This window comes from Haliaeetus albicilla, chromosome 12 (genome assembly GCF_947461875.1).
Source record: "Haliaeetus albicilla chromosome 12, bHalAlb1.1, whole genome shotgun sequence".
In the NCBI taxonomy this organism is placed as follows: domain Eukaryota; kingdom Metazoa; phylum Chordata; class Aves; order Accipitriformes; family Accipitridae; genus Haliaeetus; species Haliaeetus albicilla.
Genome location: NC_091494.1, coordinates 26,580,612 through 26,594,821, shown reverse-complemented (window position 1 = coordinate 26,594,821; position 14,210 = coordinate 26,580,612). Strand labels below are relative to the sequence as shown.

The 14,210-nt window shown below is 46.2% G+C and overlaps 1 long non-coding RNA gene across 1 annotated transcript in view; it reads right to left on the bottom strand.

The window, feature by feature from the left end:
* The window catches only part of LOC138688087 (uncharacterized), a 195,674-nt gene that overhangs the window by 16,706 nt on the left and 164,758 nt on the right, over positions 1 to 14,210 (bottom strand). The gene's annotated exons all lie outside the window — the stretch shown is intronic.

Here is a 14,210-nt window from a genome sequence, read left to right as displayed (position 1 = left end):
CAGCACATGCTTTCTCGAAGTTGGATGCTGTTTGGTGGCTTTCATCAGCTTGCTTTTGGTCTACAAATAAATGGTCATATCAAAGGAGACAAGGGGTGGCCCTGTGGTTAAGGCACAGAGCTGGAAGTCAGGAGTCTCGGCAGGAGGTTGAGACAGTCCTTTGGTATCAACATTTTCTCTGCTGGCCCCATCAAGTTCTGCAGAACATAAGCTTTAGGTTTGAAAGAGAAAAACAGTTCAGTTATTTGGGAATCTAAGGTCCAACTGAAGCAGCCAACATGGATGAAAGCACAGTTGTACCCTGTGCTGCCCATTCACCTTTAAATCTTATTCCAGGCACAGGATCAGACTCTCAGGCTGAAGCTGCTTCTGATACAACCAAGGGTGTCCAGCATCAGGCAACATACAGGGCTCACAGGAAGAGGCTAAGAGCTACTTTGGTAGTGGGTGAGATGATACCTAGACTATATGAAGGCAAGTACAACATCCAACCTACAGACAGGACCAGGGCTCCCAAGGAAACAGAAAAGTAAGAAGACTGCGTGCCAGATCTTGCTCCACGTGATACCTGAAGCCAATGGAGTTGCTCTGGATCTGTGCTAGAGAAGCTAAAACCAGAATCTAGCAACAATTTTGGAACAGGATGCATGCAAAAATGACACACAGTTGTAAGACCAACAGAAAAGATTGAACACCAAGTACACATGCCATTCTGGTATGGATCTCCGAAAGAACAGAGGAGTTTAGTCCTTTTCCTTTTTAAAACTTATAAAATTAATAGACATCTTGGTGAAATAAGAAACGGCGCAAGCCAAGTTTTCAACTCCAAGCATTCACAAACCCTAAACTAGCACCTGCCCTCCTCCCCACCTCCCCAAATAGACGTGAGCCTAAAAATCAGTAATTTTTAAAACAACACAGTTCTTTCACTCAAAATCCCCAAACAGCTACAGGTTTCCCTTTCTTCTAGTATCTCCACCATCAAGAAAGCATAGCAGCTTCATTTTGATATAATAACTGCCTCTCCTTGGTATTAACCCCTCCCCCCCAAACGACACTGTGGTAGGTCACCTATTCTCTTCCCTATTCTTAAATGAAATCATTGTTTGCCCACAGATCAGGGCTGGTACCTTCACCATGATCATTTGCACTTGCCCTTGGCCTTCAGAATATATTGTTCATGTACTTCAGCTGACAGACTGGGAAAGCGTTCCTCTTGCTCACCGCAGAGCAAAGCTTTGCCTCTTCCACCAGCTTCATGTGACCGATCTGTAGGAACTTGCTTTGGCACCATCAGATTAGTTGCTGTTAACATCACTTATCCTGTTGAAGTTTCTTCCCAGTGAGCAATGAAACATACCTAATCCAGGCAGATTAAAGAGAAACACGTTTCATCATCTATCCCTCAGCTTCAACCACTCCATTAGAAGGCGAAAGGCATTTGGTTTTATGAATTGCTCATAGCTCCATCAGACTGAAGCAACAGTCAGCGCCCGTGATAGAGACACAGACTGACATATTTCATATATATGGGGATGTTTAGCTGTGAAAATTATTTTCGTGGTGCTTTTCCTCAAACTGCTGCAGATGCTTTGTACCCTGTAACAGCACCCAGCCCTAAGTGGCTGCTGCTTTCAGCACATGCTTTCCATGTCCTGGCCAGCCAGCCCCATCGCTGCTGCTCCCACCTCCTCCCAAGCCCTTCTCCAGGCTCAGTTTGGGAGACTGGGAGATAACACTTTACATGGCCTTACCCAGTATACTTCTCATATTTTAACCTGGTCTTCTAAGAAAACAGAAGCTTATGTAGTTGTTCTCAGCGGATGTGTGCCTATGTTCCCCACAACCATGGCAGGGACTTTTAAAGTCATGGCTCAATCACCGTCTAATTTAGCAGCAGGGTGGCAGGCTCAGCTGTACCACATGTAACGGGCTCTGTGAACATTGCAGCAGCTGGGAGGAGGACAGCCTCTGAGCACTGCTGCTGGGGAAAGACCAAACTATGAGCTCAAAAGATGCGACACCAAAGAATCCACTGGCAGGATGGAAATACTATGTCAGAAAAAGCTTGAATTGGAGGCTGCACTTTCTTTGTTAACAGAAATCCAATCACAAGGCAAAAATACGGAGGAAACCAGAGCTTCATTATTTCTGCTGCTCATGGAGCAAATTATTTTTATTATCATAATAAATAAAAAAAGACTCTACCTCCAGAGGTGTGGGGGAACACCAATGGCTTTCTAAAACCTCTCTCTGGAAAAGGTGGTGACGACTGATACTACATAAAACATAACAGTCTCCCTCGAGCCTTGATCTCTCCCCAGAGTTTCCTATATCCCTTGTTTCATCTGACCCCCGGACTGCGTGCACTTGGAGAAGGGGCTTTCATGTGCCTGCCTGTGGCACCACCAGCTTCTGAGCTCCAGGAGCACCCTGCCAGGACCACGATATAAACCATAAATAGTATCAGTGAAGTCCCCACTTTGCTGAGACATGGTTGGCCACAACGAAGCGAGAACAGAGTCAGCAAAGACTGACTGCACCCTCCGATACAAAAGAGAGCGAGTGCTGCTCTGCTCTGTGATGATACAGTGTGAACCAATTTAGATTCAAACCAAGCTTTTCACTTGCCACCAAAATAAGCATATTGTGGAATTGCTATCCTCCCCAAACCACAGGGTTGTTTTAATGACCTTCCATTTAAGCATTAAGGAGTGAAATGTCTAATCCTGTCGAGTGTGTAAGAATGTGACTCATTCCTTTAACGCTGTGAACTACCTCCTTTTTGGCAGCAGCTCCATACGGCAACTAGTGCCGTATTCAAAATGGCAGGGTTTGAATCTGCTAAATGAAAATGATAAATAAATTCTAACTGCAGGTAATACCTACTATAACATGTGTGTGTGCAATAATATTATTCTAGTTGCCAAGCAACTAACAGGAGGTACAGTGAAAGAAATAGATAAAACGTCCTGAATACAGGTAGGCACTTCATTCGCTTCACAAGGAACCCTGCTTGTGCTGGGTTTATCAGATCTTGCCCAATGGTTAGCACCAAGATCTGCTCTGTCTGAATAAAAAGAAAAAGGTGATGAATGATTCACAGTAAATCAGGGCTGGATGCAAAACCCACAGAAACCCCCGAGAGTCCTGCCACTGGCAGCTCTGAGCTTTCCACCAGGCTGGAAATGGACAAAGTGATGGGAGAAAATGTAAACACTGTGGCTGTGGTCACCTCCCACGTGGATGAGTTCTGCTGCTGCAAATGGTGATGGTCTTGAAGTCAGCTCCTTAAACTCTTACTGTGATATAAGCAGCAAGCAAACAAGCAGAAACAACCCATGGCTGTGCACCTATGTATGTGTTTAACTGCATCTGTTGTTCATGTAACCACTTGTTTGTGCACATCTATGCACATTGCAAGATGCTACTTGGTGAGCTAGCCCCTAATGGGTTTTCATAAGCAGAACCCAAACCACTGAGCCCTCTCGTGCAATTCTCCAAGCAACAGAGCTGCCGCCTTAGTCTTCCAATTGAAAAGGGATAATTGCATTATCAGTGAGAGCTCTCAAGATCTCCCAGGAGATGTTCTGGAGCTAGCAGGATCAGGTCCTAAGCATCCATGATTCACTGAAATAAACAGTGGTCTGCGTGTTTAAACTTGGCTTTCAAATTTGCTCCCAGAACTGAATGGTCCACACTCCACTGCATCAGCATCGGACAGGATGTCCATAACATATAGGTGGTTGTAATGTCCAATGAGACAGCTTTCTCTGGTAAGCATGTGTCGCCCTGCTTCTTTCAGGTGTGAAAATGAAAGTCGAAATTCTAAAGTTGCTTCTAAAACCTGGCCTAACACATGCAGAAATACAGGCTCCCAGCAGGCATGCAAGAAGTGCGTTTTTATTTTTTCTTTTCGGGGCACTCTTTTGGCTCTTCTCCTCTGGCTGGAGGAGGTGATGCACCAGACCCAGACAGCCACGCATTGGATGTTAGAGATAGTGCCATCCATCAGTCCCCCAAAATGATGCTAGTTTCTTTTTTATATTCAGCAATGCATTGCACCTGAGTTGTACATTTTAAGAAACCGCTCAAACTTATCTCCAGCTTCACATAACTTGTTAAATTGGCAAGCTAAAAGAAATCAGAAACAAACTTAGGTGAAATCTCACAGTTATCTCGCTGCAAAATTACTGGTGTAGAGTTACTCTATGGAAAATACAACAAAAACAAGTACAAGGCAGTTTTTAAAAGAGACAGAGGAAGAAAAGCACATAGCAAGAGAAGAACAAAACAAGCACCAAATAAATGCAGTGCAATGAGCTGAGGCATGTTATTTACCGAGTGCAATGTTTGCTGCAAATGTCACCCTTATTTTTTTTCCCATTTGCAGACCTGTTCGGTTAAACTGAGTTTCACACCTATTACTTGTAACGTCCAACTATGTGGCTTGTCTGAACTTCCAGCCGAGAGGCTGGGCTGCAGCAGGACCTCCCAGCAGACCAACGGGGAACTGCTTGCAGCCCTGCCCTGGGTGCCTGCAGCAAACAGCTGGCAATAAAGGCCTGACTCTGGGATTTAAGGATTTAAGGTTAAGGATTTTCGGTAGGAGACTCTTCTGTGCCGACAGTTATGAATCTTCAAGGCTCTGTAGACATTTATATCAGTCCTGGCCATCACTCAAATACTTGCGAACAATGACTAACGTGAGCCCACACATAGCTCTGATCAAGCACACCCCTGTGCTCACCTCGTGAGCTGCCTGGCTGGCTGTGTCACACCACGGTTGGCCATGGGGATGGCTACCTTCTAATCAAGAGACGATTCGTACCAAAGGGAGGCATGCACATGCTTGCTTTAAACCTGAGTAACTCATATTCTAGCCCCAGGACCAGCGGCAAGCGTTACCCCACTGCTTGGCACGCACGTGGCCAGGTAGCCAGCATGGAAATCCACTCCGCCATGACAACACTGTTCGGGGCACCCAAGCTGAAAAGGCCAGAGAAAACTGGGGTCAATGTACACATGCTCTGGTCACGCCTCTGATGGCAGCTCTGACAGAGCGTATGAGTCACCGGGAAAAGATTAGAGGAAAGTTCCCTTCTGTTTTAATGAATGAATAAGCTCTAAGATTTTTCTAGGGTGTGGAAAAAGATAAGGTTTAAGGAAGAAATGCAATTGTCTGTGTAGCTTTCAGGTCTACCTAGTGCTTCCAGCACATTCCTAGAAACAGCTGGCATTTGATGGTATAATGTAGAGGTGCCTTCAAATAATTTTCTGGACTGCCTAACTGGAACTAGTGTACCTGAGATCCTAATTGCAATACATTTCATTGTGGAGGGTTTACAGGTTTTATGAAGGTCTTCATGTACTGCCTAAGTCCTAACGGCCACACAGAAAAGCCTTTAGAAGGATTATTCACTGGAGCTGTCTGCATGCAGTGAAGTTAATGGTGGAAGAAACTTTGCTGTCCCTACCTAGATCCCTGGAAATCTGCAGAGACAGCTGTGGTACCAGGAGTATCTACCTCCACTTGCTCCATGCCCCAAGTAAAGGGCAGACCCTTATTCCAGGTGCTAAGCAGTAGCAGAAACCAGAAGTGGCTGCACAGGTTGAGATAGCTGATTTTGCTGGCTTACATCTCCAAAGACTTGGATATTATGTGGGTGGGAGGCCCATGGAAGAGCATCTCTTTGGGTCTGCACAATAGGTTTGTGGACCAAATCCTGCCACCACTACACAAAGTTTCTGGTAAGCAAGAAACTGCTCCACTCCAACCATATACTGATACACAGAGTTCAGACAACAAGCTGGATCAACATGCAACCTGGAGACTTCACCATGTATGTGCTGAAGCCATCTTTACTCTGTCCTACAGTGGCCTTTCAGGGCTCAGACCATTCGTGACTAGAGGCTGCTTACCTGCAAGGGCAGAGCCGGCACCAGTCTGCCAATATGGACCCTGTCAATGCTTTCTTGGAGCAACCCCATGAAGCCTAAGTGGGTCCTTTACAGCAGATAATTTTCTTCTATTTTTGCCTCAACCACAAGCACGAGGTTCGAGGTGAGTTATCGCGTGGGGTGTGCTGTGGCCAGGCAGGCTCCCGCCAGCCGAGGAATGCAGGGCAGCTCAGAGTCTGGAGCACCGGCACCATCCAAGGGGGTATGTCTTCTTCTGCTGGCATCATATCTAGTCTTATTCAACAGAAGGTTAAAGCCTGGGCAGATAACCATGAGCCGTGTGTGGCTGCAATAGGATCGCTTACACTGAACTTTTGGACTCCTTACAGTATGAAACTATGTATTACCCCCTCACTGGCTCCACAAGATGTCTGTGAAAGATGCAGCCAGGAATATTCAAGTTCACCCACTGGGGAAACATTGTGTTACGTGGAGATTGCAGCCTTCTCCCCTTATCTGCGAGGCAGTTGATGAAGGGCCTGGCGTCAGTCTGGCAACTCTGATGGCTCCCATTTAGCACCAGCGAGAGCTGCCTATCAGCAGAAAGCTGGGGCAGATAGCAGACGGGACTATCTAATCACATACCTTTTGCATTAGTGCTGCCATATATTCCTTCCATTTACAATCAGGAGACTGGACCGCACTGAATTTTCACAGGAATGAACTGTCAACAACCCCATCCTTCCCAAGGCCTAAAAATGGGTGCTTTATCACAGAGGCCAGCAGACTTCTTTTCTTAGACTTCCAGGCAATGGCCGGAGCAGACTTGGAGCCCCCACGAGCGAGACATTAAGGAGACCTTTTTGAGATAACAACAGTTCACTTGGCTCTCTCAAGAATGCCTTATGGCTGTTCCTTTTCAAAGCCGAAGTAAGGAAACTAGCTCAATTAGAGCATATCAAGAAACTTTGTGTCTCCTGGTTTGTTTACCTTTTATCAGTGCTCTTAATATGCTTTCCTGCTTTTCCAAGAGGAGTAGGAGGGCTATGCTTTGCAAGATCACACTAGAAAAATCAAGTAATAGGCAGCTTTTTAAACAAATCAGAGTTAATAACAGGACAGCAAACAACTGCTACCAGCTTTCTGCTAGCTTGATGTTTCACTGCTTCTCAGTGCATTGGTTTGGCTGTGTGATTAAATTTCAATTCAATTTTGCAGAAGTATATAGTTTTGTTTAACACACATTGCCAACCTATAATCTCTCAGGTCATGTTTAAATAGCCTGTGCCACTATTAGTTTGTTCTTGAGCCAAATGCCCATTAGGACTTGTCCTAAATAAAGAGCCTGGTAAAGCATCTTCCGTAAGAATGGCATCTCAAAACATTTTTCAAAGCCAAGCCCTGACCCGGCAGCAGACTCAGGTTCATCAGCTCTCAGAACCTACATTATGCCATTAATTGCAGGCATAATTAACGATGGCCAAGTCTCAAAAAAGTGCCAAATTAGATTTCACTTGAGACAAGCAGATGTATTTTGGATGCCAGCGTAAGGCCAAATCCTGCCTGCCGCTGAAGCCTGGAAGTCTGGTCACAGATGGAGAATCAGATTTGCAGCCTTCACATGACTCAGCCCTCCAAGCTGGAATCAGATGCTCAAACCCCCCCGACCGGAGATCTGGACACACAATTGCCTTAAGTGCTTCTGAAAATAAAAGTTTTCCCCCCTTTGGAGGTCACTTGGTTCATCCTACTTGTATATAAAGGCTTTTGTTCCTCCCGCACCCCTCTCCTTGTGCAGCCAAGCTAGAAACCCTGCCAGTGTCCTGCACTGCCACATGGTTTCCCAATTCCTCTTGTGCTCAAAAAGGAAAATAATAACAGCAAAAGGAGATGAATCCTCCATAAAAATCTGATTTTAATCCAGTGAAAACCCTGGGTGAATGTTCAGAGGATTTTTTTTATCACAGTGGCTTAGTTCACACCTGCTGCATCCCAGAACCCCACTGAGCTGTTCAAACCTTGGTCTATGATCTCTGCTTACCTCAACTGTATTTGAAACTTTATTGATTCATCTTTGGGACAGTTTAGAAGAGGGGGAACACAAAGCCTGGCCAGTAAAGTCCAACTTCCAGCTAGCTCTATCTGTAACTCAGGGGGTTGGGCTATTAAACTTCCAGTCTCACCCTGTCCCTCCAGAAAACTAATTTTACTCATTTCCCACTGGGAGATAAAATGCAGGTCTGCTCCCATTCCAGGGCTCTTTGGCTGGGACACAAATAGCTTTGGAAACATTCTTATCTATGCTCAAACATCCTTTCAGAAAATATATCAGCCTGCAAAGGGCTGTCTTGGTACCACTAAGCTTCTTCATAAAAAAAATGGGAGCTCAGCCCACAACCAGAGCTTTTCATGGAGATTCGCTTTCCTCTTAACACCATCATCCCACAAGCACAGAGGGACAAACATCCTAGTTGCAGGAGAAGCTTCTTACAACCTGTGTGCACCCTGAAAGGAACCTGCCCACACATTTTGGGAGGGTCCTAGCAGGTTGCCTCTGAGGGTTGGGTGCTGCACGTGGTCATGGCAAGGCGATGCTGCACTCCCAGCGCAGCCCTAGCCATGCTCCGCAAGGTGAGTTTATCTCCTGCCTGGAATGATTCTGTTATCCGAGACAACTTCTCTGGGATTCCCTGTTTTACACATGCTTGACATTTTTTATGGTTCCTCTTAAAATGTAGGCGTAGTCTCAGCTGAAAAAAAACAGGCTTATATCAATCGCTGAAAGCAGAAAAGGTTCGGAAATGTGGGCAAGTTGAAACCTGGTCTTGAATGGCTGGGGCTGGCTGAGACGTCCTTGGGTTCAAGCCCCCGTGCTCTGCAGGTTTCCTGAACCTGACCTCTTTCTCACATCGGTGACACTTGGCTCACGTGGGTTTAGATTTCCCAACCAAAGCTTTGGCACCGCTCCTGTTACGGTGCCAGAAAGTAACAAGCAATCACTAACTACTGACACAACTGCTGCCTGAGGACATTCAAACCCTGCCTGTGTAAACCATTATATACATTTCTGAGGGGAAAAAAAAAACAAAACAGAGCTTGGCCTTGCATATCAGTAACAGCGAAATCCCGTCATGCCTCTCCTTTCCTCCATGCCAGCCAAACCTGCTCCCTTATACCTCTGCAAAGGGGTCCCAGGATCCGGCAGTGATGACTGCCAGCGGACAGTTGCATTTGGGTGACTGTCTCGCTTGGCAATGTGTAGGGCTGGGCTTGGTGCGAGCTGCTGAGTTGGGTTTTGAAGCCTGTCTGAGACTCCTGTCTCAGCAAACATCAGGATTTCCTCTCCTGGTATCAGAGGAGATGGAGCGATGGGAGCACAGTGTGAAGGCAGAAGCAGGCACAGGCACTGCAGGCAGCAGCTTGGTGAACCCCCATCTTCATGTGCTGTGATAGCAAAGGCTTATCCTAGGCTCATCCCTAGGCTTGTCCCTAGCGTGTCCCAGGCTTATCCTAATCATAAAGGAGTAGGCAGGGCCATCACACTGCGAAGGAGATGCCCACCGGGTGAGTAAGTGTGCTATAAAAGGTGAGGCAGAGCTGGAAGAGACTCCTTTGAACATCCCCCTTGCACTGGGGGCTATTCACAGCACAGATGCTTCTACCCCAAGGGAACAATTCGTTCCCGATGGTTCCCAACCCCCCTGCCCAATGCTTTGCCCGATGGCTCCCAAACCTCCTGCGCTGTGGAGCACCAGGAGCCTCTCGCAGACCACTGCATGCCCTGGCCAGACCCTAAAGGAGAGCAGTGGGATGGAGAGGTGACTTTTATGGTTGACGGCAGTTTGCAGATGAGCTGCAGGCTCCTTCCCATGGCCTCTGGGGTCACCAGCGGCTGCCATTTGGGAACCATGACTCTGCGTGTTGCGAGGATGTATTTCCACTGCCCTGCACTCCACACACTGGTGTCTTTAAAGGCTGACACGTTGCAAAATAAGAACAAAATGTTTGAAGCATGCTATCAAACCTCAGTGGCTTCATTTATCCCCACAGGACTGGTGTAAATGGTCAAACAAAATAGCAGAGAGCCAGGCCCACCGCCTCTTGGCCTGAAGCCCGGAGAGCAATGATCAGTGCGTTTTTCCATCAGCTCTATTTATGAGTTGTCTCTCCCTAGTGCTGGACCTACCTTTGTCCTTTGACAAACAGCCCATCTCCAAGTAATTCTGAGGTTAATCACTCCAGTGATGGCATTTTCTGGTGAGACACGTAGTCATTGCTGTCACCTCTGATGAGCTACAGGCTTGCTCCGACCCACAGGAACACAGCAGTGCTGCAGCGTGGTGTCTCTGTCAGCACGGTCCCCGCACATCCCCAGTGGCTGTCGGACTGCAGCCCTAAATGCCCAATAATCCCTTAAAATCTGCAGGATTTCATCTGCCCTTTAAAGAAACAGCAGATTATTTTTTTTCTTCTTTCATTTAATAACATGGACAAACTTGCCCGGATCACCCACTTGTGCAGGCACTGATCTGAGATATTTAGAGAAATTTTATTTTACTTTGACAGGTACCTCTTGCACACCCTCACTGTACATCCCCATGCTAGAAGAGATGTCTCCTCATGCTTATGTCCCAGAAAATAGGAAGGGCTGAATCACCCCCTGCATTACATGGAAGACTGTCATTTCACTTACTTAATGGAACACATTTTTACAGGGCCTTTAGCCCATCTCTGAAACTGCAGGCTGCTTTTTCTTGGCCATATTTTTCAGGCACTTTGTTTCCTTATCACACCATATAATTTTCAGACAAATGAAAATCTGGGCTTTCACTTGCACAAACACTTGGACATAAAAACCTTGCCATTGCCAACTCTTACAAACATATCCTCATAGCTGATGGTTTTTGTATGGCCTTGGTCCTGGGAGACCTGTGAATATACCAGAATCTCGACTTTCTTTTTTTTCAGAAGTCATTTTCTAACCTTCACAGTTACAGAGAAAGGCATAAAACCCAGGAACCCCAATAATGCAAAAGGTAGAAAGCAGAGAAAAAGAACTCCCTTGTTAAGATTTAAAAGAATATGCATTTGCTGGATTTTTAAGGGAATCTCGTGAGTTGGGGTTGGCAGAGGCTTGGGAACACAGCCCAGGACCTCGCTCCAGCATCTCCTTTGGAAATAGGGTCCAGTGCAACACCCACTCCCTACTGGGGTTCTTACCCTGGGAAGTACTTCGCCATGGTCTCCAGACATCACCATTTCCAGGCTGTTTTTCAACTTGTTACAAAAACTAAAGATGCATTGTATGTATCGGACTGCCTTTGCCAAGATAAATAAACTCATAGATGCCTTTTTTTCCAGGCATTCACAGTCAAACGAATGCAAATATTAACAATCCCTACGTTAGACCCAAACTTCTGCAAAATAATAAAAGAAGGTGACACTGTAACCCTGCATCTTAAATCATGTGTGTAATAAGCTCCTGTCTATCTGCTGCTTTCCATCCAAAAGCACTGGTAATTAATAGATAAGTGATAAGACAGAAAGTAATAATTCCAGGAAGCAGAACAATTCATTTTTATGGAAGACTGCGGTACTGTTTGCTTTCCCTAGAGTGATCTGGTAGCAAAAAGTTCATTGCTGATGCTGGGGGCGGGGGGAGTAGATGGTGGTGGGAATTAAAGATCAGTGGTCACTCTGTTGCAGACCTGTTGCAGGCCACAGGAAGGGTGCTGGGTGCCAGGTGCCTGTCCCTCCATCGGAGCAACTCCATTCATGTTGGACAGACAAGCATCGCACTGTGGGGGCCTCTAAAATAATGGGCATATCCCTGGGACCTTCTAATTAAATGGTGTAGGACTAAAAAGGCGGAGAGGAGATTTCACAGGGGTGTGCTGGAAGCTGGTATCGAGGATTCGTATCCGGCTTTACACAAACTTTGCACAGCTTTACATCAAAGGCAAGGCAAAGCCATGAAGATGAGAGCATCAGGGTCTCAGTGCATACATATTTCAGCCCCATATTTTCACACACAAAACCCCCAGGTCCCTTTCTGCGGCCACACAATTCGATGGGAGCAGAATCTGCTTGCTCAACTCCTGGAGAGTAATTGTAGGCTAATAACATGTGCTGGCATGTGGGTTGGGACGGTAAGTATGTGTGTAGGTGCCTTTGGAAATATGTCACTTAGAAAACACCCCCTTAGCCCACAGAAGCGCTGTTCAACAACAGGAATTCCTTCAGATCTATATTCAGTCAAACTCTAAAGCCACTTTTTGTTGCTATGCCAGGCAATAAACCAGCGATAAATGAAGGAATTTACACATCAGACATCTCAGATTCCTCTCTCTCCTTTCCCAAGAGCAGTATGAGGGGACAGTTAACGATGCTAGTTTATGGTCTAAATATTTTGACAGAATATATTTTGATACCATAAATTTTAACAGTTCTGGCTGGTTTTAAACTCTGTTTTTCCCCAACCAGGAATCTGTGTAAAGTAATAATATCTGAAGTGTTTCTTAAGGAGCATAACCTGTCCCCAGGAAAACATTCTCCTTCCCTTAAAATAATATTGCTTTGCCTGACAAAGCAACTCCAAATGTCTGCACTTGCAAAATGTTCGTGACTCAAAGCTCTTTTATTCAATCTTTAGGTGAGACCTTGTGATCACTTGTGTGTAGGACCACTTGCTCACCCGACATACCCAGTGGGGTCCCATTACCGCACCACCTGTGCACCTCTGAAGCCCTGCTGTACCCACCTCAGCAGCACCCTTCCGAAGCTGGGAAGTGCTGCTGGTCTTGCTTACACTTGGGAAACAAAGCAAAAATAATTGACTTGCCCAAGGTCGTGATGAAAGAAAAGTTTTAAGGAAATGGAGGAAGAAACTGAGCATCAGTGTCCCAGGAGTAAGACCTAGGGATGGGTTTATCCTACGCGTGAATCCCGAAAGAAGTTAGGATGCTAAGGCTGCTACATTTCTGATTCTTTAATGCAGGGCAGCTGTTTCGAACATACATCTTGGTTAATTCAAGTGACAGCATAACCTGCGACATCGAGCCCATGGACCAAGGTTTGTTTGTTGTGTTGTCAATGACAAACTGCCCTTGGCTTCCATGGGAACCTCAGGGCGCCGAGACGAGAGAGCTCAGAGGATGTGAGAAATTACACAGCACTCAGTCTGGGAACATGTCCCTGCCATAAAACTGGCACCTTCACCTGTCTGCTCGTTGCCTGGGGCAGCAGGAGGAGGGTGGCTTTGCCTGGCTCTCAGGGAGCAATGCACTCTCAGTTTAGCACAGAGAGAGAAGGGAAAGCTCTTCCCACAGAGCCCACAGCGTAACTGGGCATACTTATAAATGAGCAAGCTTTTGCCTTGCCTGCTAAAGAAAGCATCACCCTGCACATCCATTTGCAAGGCTCTTGGTCCCTCCTTGCACACCTTCTGAGCCCTGTTTCCAATAACTGAGAGGAACAGAGACCTGGAGACATCAAGTTGCACAGCAGCTGCCCTGCAGTGTGAGACAAGAAAGAGGCAGATTCGGTTCCCCCAAGGGGGACCAGGAGCATGCAGGCAGTGACCAGCACCTCCCACTGCCTGTTTGCATGGGAGTGTGCAAGGGAGCGGCAAGGACTGACATGGGCAGACCATGGGAAATCACCCAGCACAGATAGGATTATTATAGGGAAGTATGCAAGGGACAGAGACTACAAATCCCAATGAAACCAAGCTTCGTTAGTGCCACTTCTTAATGAACAACTTGTTTAATTACACAGTTGAAAAGGAACCAGTTTAGAACAACTTTCCAATATGCTTCTTGGATGTCATTACACCCAAATAGGTCTGTTAATGGGATGAATTTCAAACACCCTGCGACTGAAGTTCAGCTAGACTTTGGGTTATAGAGTGTGCTGGGACACATTTCCCACAGTGGAGCTTAAATTCTCTGCAAATGTACAATTAAAATTCTCAGACTGCACTAAAAACTGCTACAGCTTAACCTTTTGCAACAATTTTTGATGGCCACGTTTTTCTCTTTCCTAGAAACAAAAAAATATCTACAAAGAGCAGGGCCTATGTCAATCTTCAGACATGCCAGCTCAGGGCTGAGAACTAGATAGGCAGAAAAATGTTGCTGGGAGAAGGATCCGGCCGTATCTACTTCCGAACTTTCCCATGCACAGAAATGAAATGTGGACCCCGGCACCTCAGTGTCTGGCTCCAGCTCTAAAGTGGTTTCCACTAGTTATAGAACATGCTGACAGCCTCTTCAGATAAGTAGGGCAAGGCAAGGGCACTCAGGCGCTTG